Consider the following 14,362-nt stretch of genomic DNA (forward strand, 5'->3'; position numbering starts at 1 on the left):
CTTGTGTTACCTCGGATTAGGAAGGACACAGCGATGCGTCAGTTTTCACTGCGCACTCCTTGCGACACCAATGATGCGTCATTTTTAATGTATGATGCATCATGTTGCAAGGAGTTACAGATAAGTCAGTATTTCTGACGTATCTGTAAGCGCAAAAGTGACGCTTTGCTGGAGTGTGTCACAAAAGTGACGCAACTCCAGCAATGCGTGTTTTCAAATGGGGAAAGCCCATGTGAAAGGGTTTGCGTCAGTCTTACGCTTGCTGTGAGGCAGGTACAAGATTTTGACATAACAGTGTCCTAAAAGTGACGCAGTGAAATCTCATAGATTTCACTGCGTCACTATTACAGGGTTTTTTACGGGGGAACGCCCCCTCTGCATACATTATACCTGACGCAGGTATAATGTGGCGCAGGGGTTTAAAAAGTGACGCATCTACCTAGATGTGTAATTTTTAAAATATGGTGCAACAAGGCACATGTTTTATGCTGCCGATGCGTCACAAAAAGTGACGCATCACCAGTGGAAAACTAACGCAGGGCCTCATAAATTAGGCTCTGAGCTTTTTTGCTGTTGGTTTGTGTCATGCTTTTTGATAATGCTTGGTATCTATATTTGCAAGATAGATGATTTTTATTTTGTGAAATAGTGAGGTTTCAGTAGTGAAGTTGAATGCTTGTACGTAGGACCTGTGCTCTGTTTCTAAAATGTTATTCAAAAAACGATTTTGGGGCAAATCAATTGTTTTACATTTTTGAGAAGGAATAAATAGTGTGTGCATGATTACATAAAAATATTTGAACCTTTCACAATCATATCACCTGTGTTACCTCAGATTAGGAAGCACACTGAGGGCCTTATTTATGAAAACAGCGATGCGTCAGTTTTCACTGCGTACTCCTTGTGACACCAATGATGCGTCATATTTAATGTATGATGCATCATGTCACAAGGAGTTACAGATAAGTTAGTATTTCTGACGTATCTGTAAGTGCAAAAGTGACGCATTGCTGGAGTGTGTCAAAAAAGTGACCCAACTCCAGCAATGCGTCTTTTCAAATGGGGAAAGCCCCATGTGAAAGGGTTTGCGTCAGTCTTACGCCTGCTGTGAGGCAGGTACAAGATTTTGACATAACAGTGTCCTAAAAGTGACGCAGTGAAATCTCATAGATTTCACTGCGTCACTATTACAAGGTTTTTTACGGGGGAATGCCCCCTCTGCATACATTATACCTGACGCAGGTATAATGTGGCGCAGGGGTTTAAAAAGTGACGCATCTACCTAGATAAATATGGCGCAACAAGGCACATGTTTTATGCCGCCGATGCTAATGCTTGGTATCTATATTTGCAAGATAGATGATTTTTATTTTGTGAAATAGTGAGGTTTCAGTAGTGAAGTTGAATGCTTGTACGTAGGACCTGTGCTCTGTTTCTAAAATGTTATTCAAAAAGCGATTTTGGGGCAAATCAATTGTTTTACATTTTTGAGAAGGAATAAATAGTGTGTGCATGATTACATAAAAATATTTGAACCTTTCACACTCATGTCACCTGTGTTACCTCCAATTAGGAAGCAGACTGAGCTTCTTTGCTGTTGGGTTGTGTCATTTTTTGGGTAATGCTTGGTAGGAATGTTTGCAATAGAGAGGAAATGTATGTTACCTGTGTTTCCTCAAATTAGGAAGTGGATTGTACAGAGAAGGTGAGGCATGTCCAAGGGCGCAAAGGAGTTGAGGCTTGTGTCCATGAGTGCAATTGAGAGGACTTACCTCCTCTGACCCTTAGACAAACATTATGTAATCTGTGGCCCTTCGAGAGGCCTCAATACATTGTGTATAATTGATAGTAACAGGGTGCAGATGAGATGAGGCGTGTTATGGGGTGTAAATGAACTGAGGCCTGTCTAATGGTGCAGATGAGTTGAGGTCTATTCTGGGTTACAGATAAGGTGAGGATTGTCCATGGGTGCATAGGAGGTGATGCCTGTGTTGAGGAGTGTAGTGGAAGAGAGGTCTGTCCAGGGGTGGAAAGGAGGTGAGGGCTGTGTCTAAGAGTGCAGTGGGGGATAGGCTTCATGAAGTGCAGTCCAGTGGACTCTTAGACACCGGCCTCACCACCTATGTTCCCCAGGACAGTCCTTACCTCATGTGTACAATCTGCTTACTAATCTGAGGAAACACAGGTGATATGATTGTGAAATGTGCAAATATATTTTTTTAAACATGCAGATACTATCTAATCCTTGTTAATAATGTAAAAGTAATTCATGTGCCCGAAATATTTTTTTAGAATTATATTTAAAAAACAGAGATAAGGTCATATGTAGAAGTATTATAGTGTTTATATTGTTTGCTTATTGTCATTGTTTTGTTGTTTGGTAATAGTGGTCTATAATGATTTTTTTATTTTTATTTTTGTTTTCCTCAGATTTAAATCAAGATTTCAATAGTAAGGAAATATGCCCTCAAGGGAAAGGAGACGAAAAGATTGTAAGCGGAAAAAATCAAAAACAGCAACGGAACTAAAGCAGTGTCCTACAACAAATACTTCAAAAAACAGGAAAAAAGCTCGTGGTAAGACAACTAAGTCTTTCTTACGGAACATATGTAGATCCAAAAAAAATGTTGGACAGTATGTAGGAAAAGAGAAGGAGAGAGCAATTTTGAAGAGGAAGGAGAGATTCCAGAAAAGTGTTACTACTGCAGCAGGAGACAATATTATGTATAGGAATAGAAGGCAAAATCAAGTTAGGGACATTCGTAAACGAATGTTTTGGAATAGGATGATTTTAAATTTGTTAAAAAATATTAAAAAAGGTAAACAGAGATCTGCTTTTTATAAGAAATAGAAAAGTGTAGAGAAGATTGTTAATCATGCTTTTGAAGTTAAGAAAAAAATATTTATTTTAATAATCAATAGAATTAGGACACTTAACAAGACAATTGATGTTTTCAAATCAAACAGTAAATGGAAAAGAGTAATTAATCAGACTAATTTTTGTAAAGTTTTTTCTGGAGAATGGATGCACAGTTCAAGTTGTGAGCCATTTTTTAATGAGGAGAGTTACTTTCAGGAGAATGATTTAGTGCATGCAGTTGACACCAGTGGTCGAGCATATGAGGTGAAAGACGGTTGTCCGATTGAAAAAGAGAAACTTGAGCCTAGAGAACCAGAAGAGGTGTTAACTGATGAAGTTTTAGGGAGACGTACTAAGGGTCCAGTGTACACTTGGAAGTGTAGTAGTATATGTAGTGTGCGAGCGGAATCAATCGATTTGTTTTGTAATTTCTTACGTACATATAGTAAGAAAACTCTAAAACAGAAAATGAAGATGTTGCAAGACTTAGATCCTTGCAGAGTGAGAGAAAACACAGGTTTGCAAGGGCATTCACTGGCTTGTCTTTCTAGAAAGTATGTCAGAGTGTTTTTATCATTTTAGGATGTTAGCAGTGCATCATACCAAAATGAGGAACTTAGTGAGAAGGTTGTATTATGCAAAAAGTCCAGCACTTAAGCTTAAACAATTAAACAGTGCTCTTTTGCATTGAACTGAATTAGATGTGAAGAAGATTTGTGAAGAAATTGAGATTTGTTATTTTAGTGAAAAAGAGGACAGTGTAGAAATTGACACAGAAATTCAAGGTAATGTGGAAGACAATGTACAGATTTCAACTACAGAAAAGTTTGACCAGGAAATTATCAGGTTTAAGGTGAAATCAAGTGAAAGGCCAAATTTTACTTGTGTGTGTTGTCGACGAACTCATTATAAGCATCAAACTAGATTAGTTGATTTATACGTAAAAAGTGAAAAGATAAATAATTATGAGTGGAAGGATTTTGCAACTTATTTGTGGGTGGAGAATTCTTTTGATTTGAGTACTGATCCACGTATTTGTAAATATTGTTATTAGAAATTAAATCAAAACAGAATGCCTGCTAGAGCTGTTCTTAATAATCTTGAGTTGGTAGACATTCCTCCTGAATTGATGGATTTAAATACATATGAGTGTATTTTGATTCAATGTGTCCATCCTTTTCAGGCAATTGTTCGCATGGAGCCTAAGATAGGGAAATTGCCTCCTTCAGATTTACAGAGAGGATTAAAGGGAAGAGTTGTTTATTTGCCTCTACATTTCAAGAAAAATATTGATACAATTGGTGTAGAGAAAGTGGAAGAGGAACCTCTGGTTATTCTAGTTAATGGGGTTCCGACAAAGAGTAAGAAAATATGGCAAGATTTAGTGGATGTTAGGAAAGTCAAAAAGGCAACGTTGTATTTGGTCAAAAACAATGAGTACTACAAACATGTATGTGTTGGAACAGAGGAAACAGCTGCAGATGAAGACAGTGATTGTTCAGCTGGCCAAATTGAAAAAGTTGATGTGTCTAGAAGTGAAGACATATATGAACATTATACTGTTCATCCTTTGCATTCCAAAGAAGTAATGGGGAATGCAATTGACTTGTTTCAAATGAAATCAGCAAAAGGAAGTCCCATTAGTGTATCGGAAGAAAGTTTGGAAGCTCGTTGTTTTCCACAGCTATTTCCAACAGGTCGAGGTGGACGATATGACGATCGACCACTTCAAATTCCAGCATCTGAATATCGGACTTTAAGATTATATGCTGAAGATCTAAGGTTTCGTCAATGCATCCCATATTTGTTTCATCTACTGTATGAAAGTGACTTGTCTGGGCTTTCTTATGCAGTAAACCATATACTGAAAAGTGGAACACATCTCCAAAATGTTTCGGCGAGGGACTTTATGGAGAAAGTTAATCTGCAAGATAATACTTTGGAATCTCATCTAATCAATCTCATGGCATGTCAGCGTGGTACAACCGAGTATTGGTACCGTCGTCATGGGGAATTGAAATGTATGCTAAGAAACTTAGGAACTCCTACATGGTTCCTCACTCTTAGCTGTGCCGAGTATGCATGGGACGACTTACTTCAATTAATACGCGAGGCAAATGCAAATATACAAAATATAGTATTCAAAACACCTGGAGAACTGTGTTCTTTGGATCCAGTGAATGTATGCAGATATTTTAATCATAGTTTTGAAGCTATGATGTCTTTCATTATCAACAAAAAAATCCTCCCCTTGGAGAGGTTTTGGATTTCTTTTGGAGAAAGGAGTACCAAGCGAAAGGTGCTCCTAACATACATATGTTGTTGTGGATTAAAGATGCACCCAAATTTGGAACAGATTCGGATGAGACAGTGATGAGCTTCATTGAAGAGTATTCAACATGTGCTGTTCCGAAAACTACTGAAGAAAACAGTTTAAGGCAACAAGTTTTACGCTTTCAATCCCATCGTTGTGGAAAGTACTGTTGTCGAAAATTCAGAAACAAGGACAAGTTCTACACAAAATGTTGTTTTGGTTTTCCACGAGCAGTGATTTCTAAAGGAAGAGTAAATAATTTGATGTCTTCTCTGCGACATACTGTGACGAGGAAATCACCCAAAAATACATACAATTTAAAAAGAAACGAAGAGTCCAAGTACATCAACGACTACAACCCAGTGATTTTGTCCATGTGGAATGCTAACATGGATATTCAGTTAGTTGCTGACAACTCTATTGCTGTGGCTCGATATGTGACGTCTTACATCACAAAAAAAGAAAAGACAGAACTGAAGGAAATGTGCTAGGACATTTCACATGAAAAGAGTATAAGCAAGAAATTATGCAGTTACAGTCTAAAGATGTTGTCACATCGAGAAATTGGAGCATATGAATGTTCCGATCCATTGTCATCAGCAAGTCTATATGCCAAATCTAGAACCATCATTTGGGTGAGTCTAGGTCTTGCTGCAACACGAAAACGAGTTTTGAAATCTGTACAGGAAATAGAGTATTTGGCGGAGAAAGAACCAGAAAGTACAGATATTTTGAAGACAAACATGTTGGATACATACTATCCAAATAGAAGTCCTTATCTTGAGAACGCTTGTCTCTATGAAGTTCTGCAAAGATATATTTATAAGAGGAACATCAGAGAAGATATCAATAATGGAATATATGCTGTCATTGGATGTGAAAGATGTCTAGTGAAACAGAGAAAAGGTCATTTGATTAATCATCGAAAATTGAGTTGTGAAAATACAGACAAAAGAGAATTTTACTATTTGGCTCTTTTGCAACTCTTTAAACCATGGCGTACAGAAGAGGAACTACTTGGAGATTTTCTCTATTATGAAGACTCTTTTAATGCAACGAAGGATACCATAGAATGTCCTGTTTTTCCAAATTATCTGCAAATGTTGAATGAAGAAATAGAGCAAGAAGCAACAATTGCTGCAGAGATTGCGAGAGACAGTTCTCAAGACAGTCAGAGTTCTGCTTCATTGAGTCAGGATCCAATAGGAGGACCAATTATCCAAAATGAAGCTGCCACTGCCATGGATGAGGTGGAAAGAGCTATGGAGCAAGCTCAAGAGGATGTAATTAATTTAGAAGATTTGGTGAAACAATTAAACCTTGAGCAGAAACAGATATATGACGAAGTCACAGAACAGGTTGAACATGGATTCAGTCATGAGAAGAAAGAGTGCTCATGTACATCATTTATGCCTGTCCAACTGTACGTGAGTGGAGAAGCGGGAACTGGAAAAAGTTTTCTGATTAAAGCAATTGCAACTTATCTGCAGAAAAGGACTGAATCACCGCTGTCTTGTGTTGTTACCGCTCCAACTGGGCTGGCAGCACATAATATTAAAGGGATTACTTTACATCGTTTACTGATGCTGCCAGTGGAGCATGATTACAAATTGCAATACCACAAGCTATCTGGAGATGCGTGTTCCGAAGTTTCCAGAGTCCTGAAGAAAATGAAACTTCTTATCATTGATGAAGTAAAGCATGGTCTCAAATCTAATGCTTGCTTTTGTGCATTTGAGAATGCAAGAAATTCTTAGAACAGAGTATGATCTGTTATTCGGAGGAAAACACATTATTGTTTTTGGAGATCTACTGCAGTTGACTCCAGTGAAAGGACAACCAGTGTTTAAAATGGTCACGCATGAAGATACCAGGAAGTGCCTAGGAAGCATTGGAAACGTTAATATATGGTTCAATTTCAAATATGCAGAACTTCTCCAAAATATGCGGCAGACAAAGGATGAAGATTATAAAAATATTCAACAAGATGTAAGAATCGGAAAAATAAGTCAGCATGGGAAAGAAGCTTTACATGGACGATTAATTTCAAATTTGTACCCAAATGAAAACATTCTTCCAGAGAATATTTTTAAGAAAATTAACGAGAAGAAATCTGGCATATGTTTGATGCCTACTCTGAAAGAATGTTCCATGTTCAACAACAAAATGTTAAAGTTAGAAAATGAAGAGATAGTGAAACTGGAAGCTATAGATGAAATAGAGCATATGGGAGCAACAAATATTTTGTCAGAAAATTTGAAATCAAAATTGGATTCATTAGAGAGGACTATATCTAAAACTGATGGTTTTGAAAAGACTCTGAATGTGTGTTTAAATTGTCGTATCATTTTGAGAAGGAATTTAAATGTTGAAAGAGGTCTGGTAAATGGAGCAATGGGTCATGTTGTTGGTTTTATGAATTACAAAAATAGAGATGGAATTGAAATTTTAAAAATTAAATGTGATGGCATTGACGAAATAGAACACATTTGTCGTTGTTCAGCTAGATTTTTGCTTGTGAAAGACTTATATGTTCGCCGAAAACAGTTTCCTGTTTGTTTGGCATATGCAGTGACAATTCATAAATCTCAAGGTTTAAGTGTAGATAGTGCTTTGGTCAACATTGGAAGTTCTGTGTTTAAAGAGGGTATGGCATATGTGGCATTATCACGAGTCAGAACTTTATCAGGGTTGTACTTGATTGAGTGTGATGAAACAAAGATTTGTGCTGATCTAGATTGTGTTAAAGAATACAATAGGTTAAGAAGAGAGTATGCTCCACATTTGCCTCAATATCCTCTGTTTGAAAAACGTGTGGTAGGCCAAAAAAGAAGAAATGATAATAATTGCAGTGAGGTAGTAGCAAAAAGACAAAAAGTAGATGAAACTGTAAATGTAAGCAGAAAGAAAAAGGATTTTGTTGAAGCTATTGTTAGATTTCAGTTTGAAAACAGTTCTGGTGTCAACTGCTATGCTAATGTAGTGGTTAATGTTGTTTTTTTCTTCAAAATTTACAAGAACAGATTGTTGAAAATCGGGATCAAACATTCTGCTGTTTATTGAATTCTGTGTTTGAGAAATGTAGCAGTGATAGAGCAAAAATAGAAAGTTTTTCAGAAATTAGAAATCTTCTAGACATATGTTCTGGTCAAAATCAATTTTCACAGATTATTCAGCAGGATTGTCAGGAATTTTTAATGTATATGTTTGATGTATTGGAAGATGAAGGAGTAGATATAAAAAATCTATTTAGCCTTTCTTATCAATGGCAGCATGACTGTGACAACTGTACTTTATCAAGTAGTACTAGAATAGACACTGAAAGATTTATATATTTGAGTTTACCAGACTGCAAATCAGTGCCTTTTAATAATCTAGTTAAAGCAGCTGATCAGAATATGGTGTGTACCCAATGTAAGTCTGCAATGCTGTCCGCATTATTTTTACAAACTTATGGTAAATATTTGATTTTAATGTTCCAACGATGTAGACCTGATGGAAGTAAATTGTCAACTTCTATTAAAAATGTTGTGGCTTCTCAGTTATCAATTTCAGGAAGAACCTTTGCAACTGTAGCTATTATTTATCATGACGGTCCTTCAACAACATCAGGGCATTACACATGCTATTTAAAAAGTTGTAAAGGTTGGACCCTTTGTAATGACACTCATTTGACTTTCAAACAACGTTTGCCTTTTGACTTAAAAAATTCATATCTAGTGTTTTTAGAACCAAAATTTAAGTAAAGATAATTGGCCTATGAAGACGGGAGCAGTTAATAAAGGTTAGTTTGCTGTTTAAAATTATATTCTGAGTAAAAGTGATCAAGATAATATAAAAAATTGAGTTGTCATATAGGTACTGTAAGTGGATCTCATAGTAAGTGATATCAGTATTATAGGAAATGATGAACATGAGTGAGTCAGAGATGGAATTACGAAAATTTAAATATTGTGAAAATGTTGTTTGAGCCTTTCTTTCAGAACATCGGAAAAACGGTAATTTTAGAGTTTGTTTTAATTCATTTGAAAATATACTGATACATCTGACACTATTTGGCCTTAAGGAATGGTGAAGGAATGAGCAAAGAGTTATGACTGAACAGAAGGGGTATATGAAAATAATGAAAATATTTCAGATGTTCTTCGAGGTTTTCTTCTAGAAAGTCGATTAAATGGAATTTTTAGAGAACAGCAGAGTACTTTCCAACGAAAAGGACCTTCATGATATACTATTTGGCCTAAAGGAAAAGTAAGTGAATCAAAGATTAGTGTACATTTGTTATTTTGAAGTTTAGAGGTTTTTTTTAAACACAATCTTTTTGATTGTGTTTTTTTTCCCCGCTGTCATATGATGAGTAGTTGAACTCACTTTTTTAAGTGAAATTCAATATATTCTGCAAACAGCAAAAATAAACTATGTAACATGTTGTACAAGTTAATCTATAGTTTGTATTCTGTAATTTAAAATATATTCCCATTGTCTCACACTCACTTTCCTTTTTCCACCCTCTTTCAGCTCTTTTTACTCACTTATAATGTCTTTCTTTCACTCTCTTTCAACCCCGTTCTTTTAGTCCACTTCTTTCACAACCCCTCATTCTGATTTCAACTGTCTGCATCCCCTCTCTCCCTTGCATAACTATTCAGCTTTCAGTCTGTCTGCTTTACTTTCCTTTTACGTGTTTTCCTCCTTTGCTCTTTTAGTAATTCCTATTTACTCACTCACCAGTATTGTCGCACTCTATCACTATATAATCATCCACTCTCCCTCGCTTTTCTTAGTTTCCTCCTTTCTTTTGACCTCTTCTCTCTATTTTCCGTTCACTACCTCTATGTCCTCAGTCCCTCACTCTCCTTGTGTTATGTTCACTTGTGTTTATCTACCTTCTATCATTTCTCTTACAACAACTTCACTGCTCCTCTCTCATCGTTCATCAACCTATTTCTTTTAGTACGGTTTCATTACTACCCCTCATTTCCTATGTTTCAGTGTCCTTTTCTTTACTTTCATCACCGAATCACTTTCTCGCAGTACCACTGCTTTAGTCCTCTTCGCCTCTTTCCTTCTTTTGCTCCCTTACTCATTTCTCTTTCCTCACTCATTGTACTCCACTTCACTCAGTCCTTCCCTTAGTCTCTCTGTCTACTAACTTCCTCACTCCTTTTCCCTTAATCCTTCTATATTATCCTCTCTCCCTTCATCCCTTCACTCTATGACTCTCCTTCACTTACGCTCAGTTATCTTCCATTCCTCATTCTTCTAAATGCATCCTTTATTAGACTCCTTTTCCTCTCAGTCATTATCTTTTTACTTACTCCTGTTTCCTGATTTAGTTTTGCTAACTCATATTCTTTTAGTATCTTTCATACCTTCAGTTCATTTTTCCTCTTCTTCTCTTCCTTTCTGTCAGTGAATCTATATGCCTTACTCTTAGTAATTTGCTCTCTTTCTATTTCTTTTTCCCTCTTTTTGTCCTTCTACCTTACTTTATTTCTAAATACACTGTTATGATTTTTAACCTCTTCATTTGTATCTTTAATTTTAAATACATATTTTACTAATTATAACTTACTTTTTCTTCTCTCTTTACAGATACAAAAAATGTAGTAAAAAAATGTAATTAAAGTTACATTTATTATATGGTAAGTGTGACTAAAAAAATGTACTTTGTCATCACCCTTTGCTTTAACCTCACTACTATTTTCTCAACCTACCTCAGTCCTGTTTCTTTACTCTGCTTCCCTCACTTATTCATATTCTCCATGTTTACTCCCCTTTCCCTATTTCCCCTCCTACATTCAATTTTTTTCAGTCCCCATTCTTTACTTCCCTTACCCTCTCTTCCCTTCCTTTGCTCACTCACTCATTCTCTTTCCCTTAATCATTTACTTCACTCCTACACACACCTCCCCCCAACACACACACACACACACACCTCTGACATACACCCCAGACACACACCGCACACACACCTCACACACACACACACAGCCACACACACACTCCTCACACACACACACCCACACATCCCACACACACACACACACTCCACACACATACCCCCTTACCCACACACCCCCCACACATATCTCACACAACCACACCTCCACCCACACCCAAACACCCCACACACCTACACGACACACACACACCTTACACACCCACACCCACTGACTCCCTATAAGTCACCCACACTGCCTTACTTACCTTTCTTTCCTGTTTCACTCAGACTCTTTCAGTCACTCCTTCCTTTACTCTCTCTCTCTTTTCTCTCTGTCACTCCCCATTTCTTAACTTTATTCACTTTTATCCACCCTCTTCCACCCCTCTTTACTTACACTCACTGCTCTTTTCTCACCCTCCCTCACCATTGTTCATTTATTCCGGTTCCGTCACTACCCCTCATTCCCCATTCTTTACTGTCCTTCCTTTTACTTTCAACACCCACTCACATTCTACCAGTACCTCTACTTTAGTCTTCTTTTTCTCTCTTCCCTTCTTTCGCTCCCTTATTCATTTTCCTTTTCTCACTTACACCCTATTACACCTTCTCTGTTTTTTACTATGTAATAAACAATCCCTCGGTGTTGCTCCCGCTAGCTCTTTTTCTATTAACATTACTCTCTCTTTTTAATTTTTTTTTTGGGTTGCGCGCCCGGTGCGCACCCCGGTGCACGTACTGGTACGCGTAACCTGCAGAAAAAAGATTAACAGAGATTCTTTAAAAATATAGGTTTATTTTGATAAATTAAAGGTAGTTCTAAAAAGAACTGTTTTTTAATTCTTTTTGTTGTTTTATATTTTTTTATGTTTTTTTGAACATTTTTTACTTTTATTGGGTTTTCTGAACAGTTTTATATATTTTTTGTATTTTTTAAGGGGAGAAACAAAAAACAGGGAATTCTAAAGGGCTCAACAGGAGCAAAAAATAGGCGGAAAAAATTAACGTTTCATTGGGCACTTGTGGTTATCCCAAGCACGGTTAATAAGTGTGATGCTTTGCTCTCCATAGCATATTGTTTGTCCACAAAAAATACAAACCATTTTAAAATTGGAAAACTTTGTTTGTATGGTGGAGCACATCTCCCTAACTTCCGGTCCGATGGGGTGGGAACATTAGTTTGGGAGGTGCTGGCAGAAGATTGGACAGGGTTTCTGGCCAGTTCCCTGACCTCTGCCCTAGCATAGTTATTTGGATGCTTGCGTAGCATATGCCTGATCATAGTGTGGTTGCCAAAGGATTATTTTTTGTTGGGATTCCCCCTTGACAGCTCCTGATGACATATTAAGCAGGTTGCCTTAGGCGCATTTACTTTTTTCTTGTCCTTGGGGATTGAAAAAAACTGCCAGATGATGTGCTCTTTAGGTTTGTAGGTAATATTGTCCTCTCGGAGGAATCTCCTCTCCTCCTCCTCCTCATCCTCCTCCTCTTCTTGATCTCCACCACTGTGAAGTTGTGGTGGTCCTTGTGGTGGTGGTGGTGGTGGTCCAGAAGCTCCAGCAGCTGCAGCTAATGTAGCCATTTTCTACTGAAATAACTGCAGGTCTTCCTCTCTCAAAGCACAAAGGTAGAATGAGGAAAAAAGGTGGGGTCTTTCATCCTTTGGAAAAGAAAACTGTTCTGAACCAATGAAAAGTGTTATTTTAGGTCACATGACCTGGCCTTACATCATTAGGAAACCAAAAGTGAAATTAACCAATAAAAAGTTTTATTTTCAGGTCAAATGACCCGACGCGCTTACGCTACGCGCCCCGGAGCGCTCCCCGGGGCTCACCCGTAGTCGCGCCCCGGGGCGCGCCCGGGGGCGCGTAACGTAAGCGCATCAGGACGTTGCGCGATCGTACACGCTCGCGTGCTTCCGGGTGCGCTTACGCAGTGCATCATATGACGCATCACGCGGTTACGCGAAACGTCACGATGTTGTTTTCATTCGCGAGAATAGCGCTAATGGGACGCTCACCGGTACGCACCCCGGGGCGCGCCAAAGCACCGCGCTTACCCGTGCGTTCACCGGTACGCGCCCCGGGAGCGCTCCGGGGCAAAAAAAAACAAAACTATTACATAATTACCATGTCATGAGTGATGTAATATGTGATGTCTTCAGCAGTGCATTGCACGCGCAAGTTATAGTGAGTCCAACTAACTATAACGTGGGAATTTCAATGGTTTTATGCGAGTAAAACTTCCAGCTAACTATAACAGGTGTGAAACCTATGGTTTTTTTCAGTGAATTTAATAGGTTTTTTAAATGCTAATTCCTAACTATAACTGGTGTGAAACCTATGTTTTTTTCAGTGAATATATATATATATTACCTACTGGCGGTCGCCAATAGGTAGTTATAGTTAGGATTGATTTCCATAGGGAAATGGCAACATTCTATTTGGAATAACTTTGGCGCCGTGAGGAATCGGCCTGAATTTTTCAGCAACTTTGCCTCGCGGCGCTCCGCTCCTTCTGTGAAAGTTTGGGGGGGATTCGTCAAGTGGGGGCCGAGATAAAAGGGGGTCCCAAAACGTGTTTTCCCCATGTTAATTTCCATGGGGCGGTCGGTCGCACTTTTAGCTCGAACGGCTGAATGGATTTTCACCAAACTTGGCAAAATTGTAGGGACTGGTAGCCCGATGTGCCTTTGCAATGTCTCAAGATATGTGCTCCAGAGGATTTTGAGTAATTTAGGTTAAAAAAAATTTATATATCTATGGCAGCGCCCCGGTACGCGCACCGGGGAGCGCTCCGGGCGCGCCACGCGACTTGCGCACGGGAAGCTGATTGGCTCTCGGGTGTCTGTAAACATTCGAAATAGTCCGGAGCGGCCGCCATCTTGTGTCTCGGTAGGGGAAATGACCAAAAGGGGGCAGGGTACACCCCCCCTGACCCCCTAGGTTTGATGTGGGGGCCATAAAAGGGTCCCGCGGGACAAAACAAAAATGTAATTTTTTTCAATTTTCGCGGGGGGAGCGCCCGGTACGCGCACCGGGGAGCGTACCGGGGAGCGTACTTTGGTGAAAATTAGTGAAAATAATAGTGTAAGATAATCATTTTGAGTGATTACAGGGAGGGTAGCTCTGAAAAGAGCTTTTGGGTTCTGTGGCTGTTTTAGGTACCTACAAGTACATCCCACACACACCCACACGCACACAACCCCACACCCCCACACCCACACACTCCCCACACACACCTC

This window comes from Lissotriton helveticus, chromosome 12 (genome assembly GCF_964261635.1).
Source record: "Lissotriton helveticus chromosome 12, aLisHel1.1, whole genome shotgun sequence".
Classification (NCBI taxonomy): domain Eukaryota; kingdom Metazoa; phylum Chordata; class Amphibia; order Caudata; family Salamandridae; genus Lissotriton; species Lissotriton helveticus.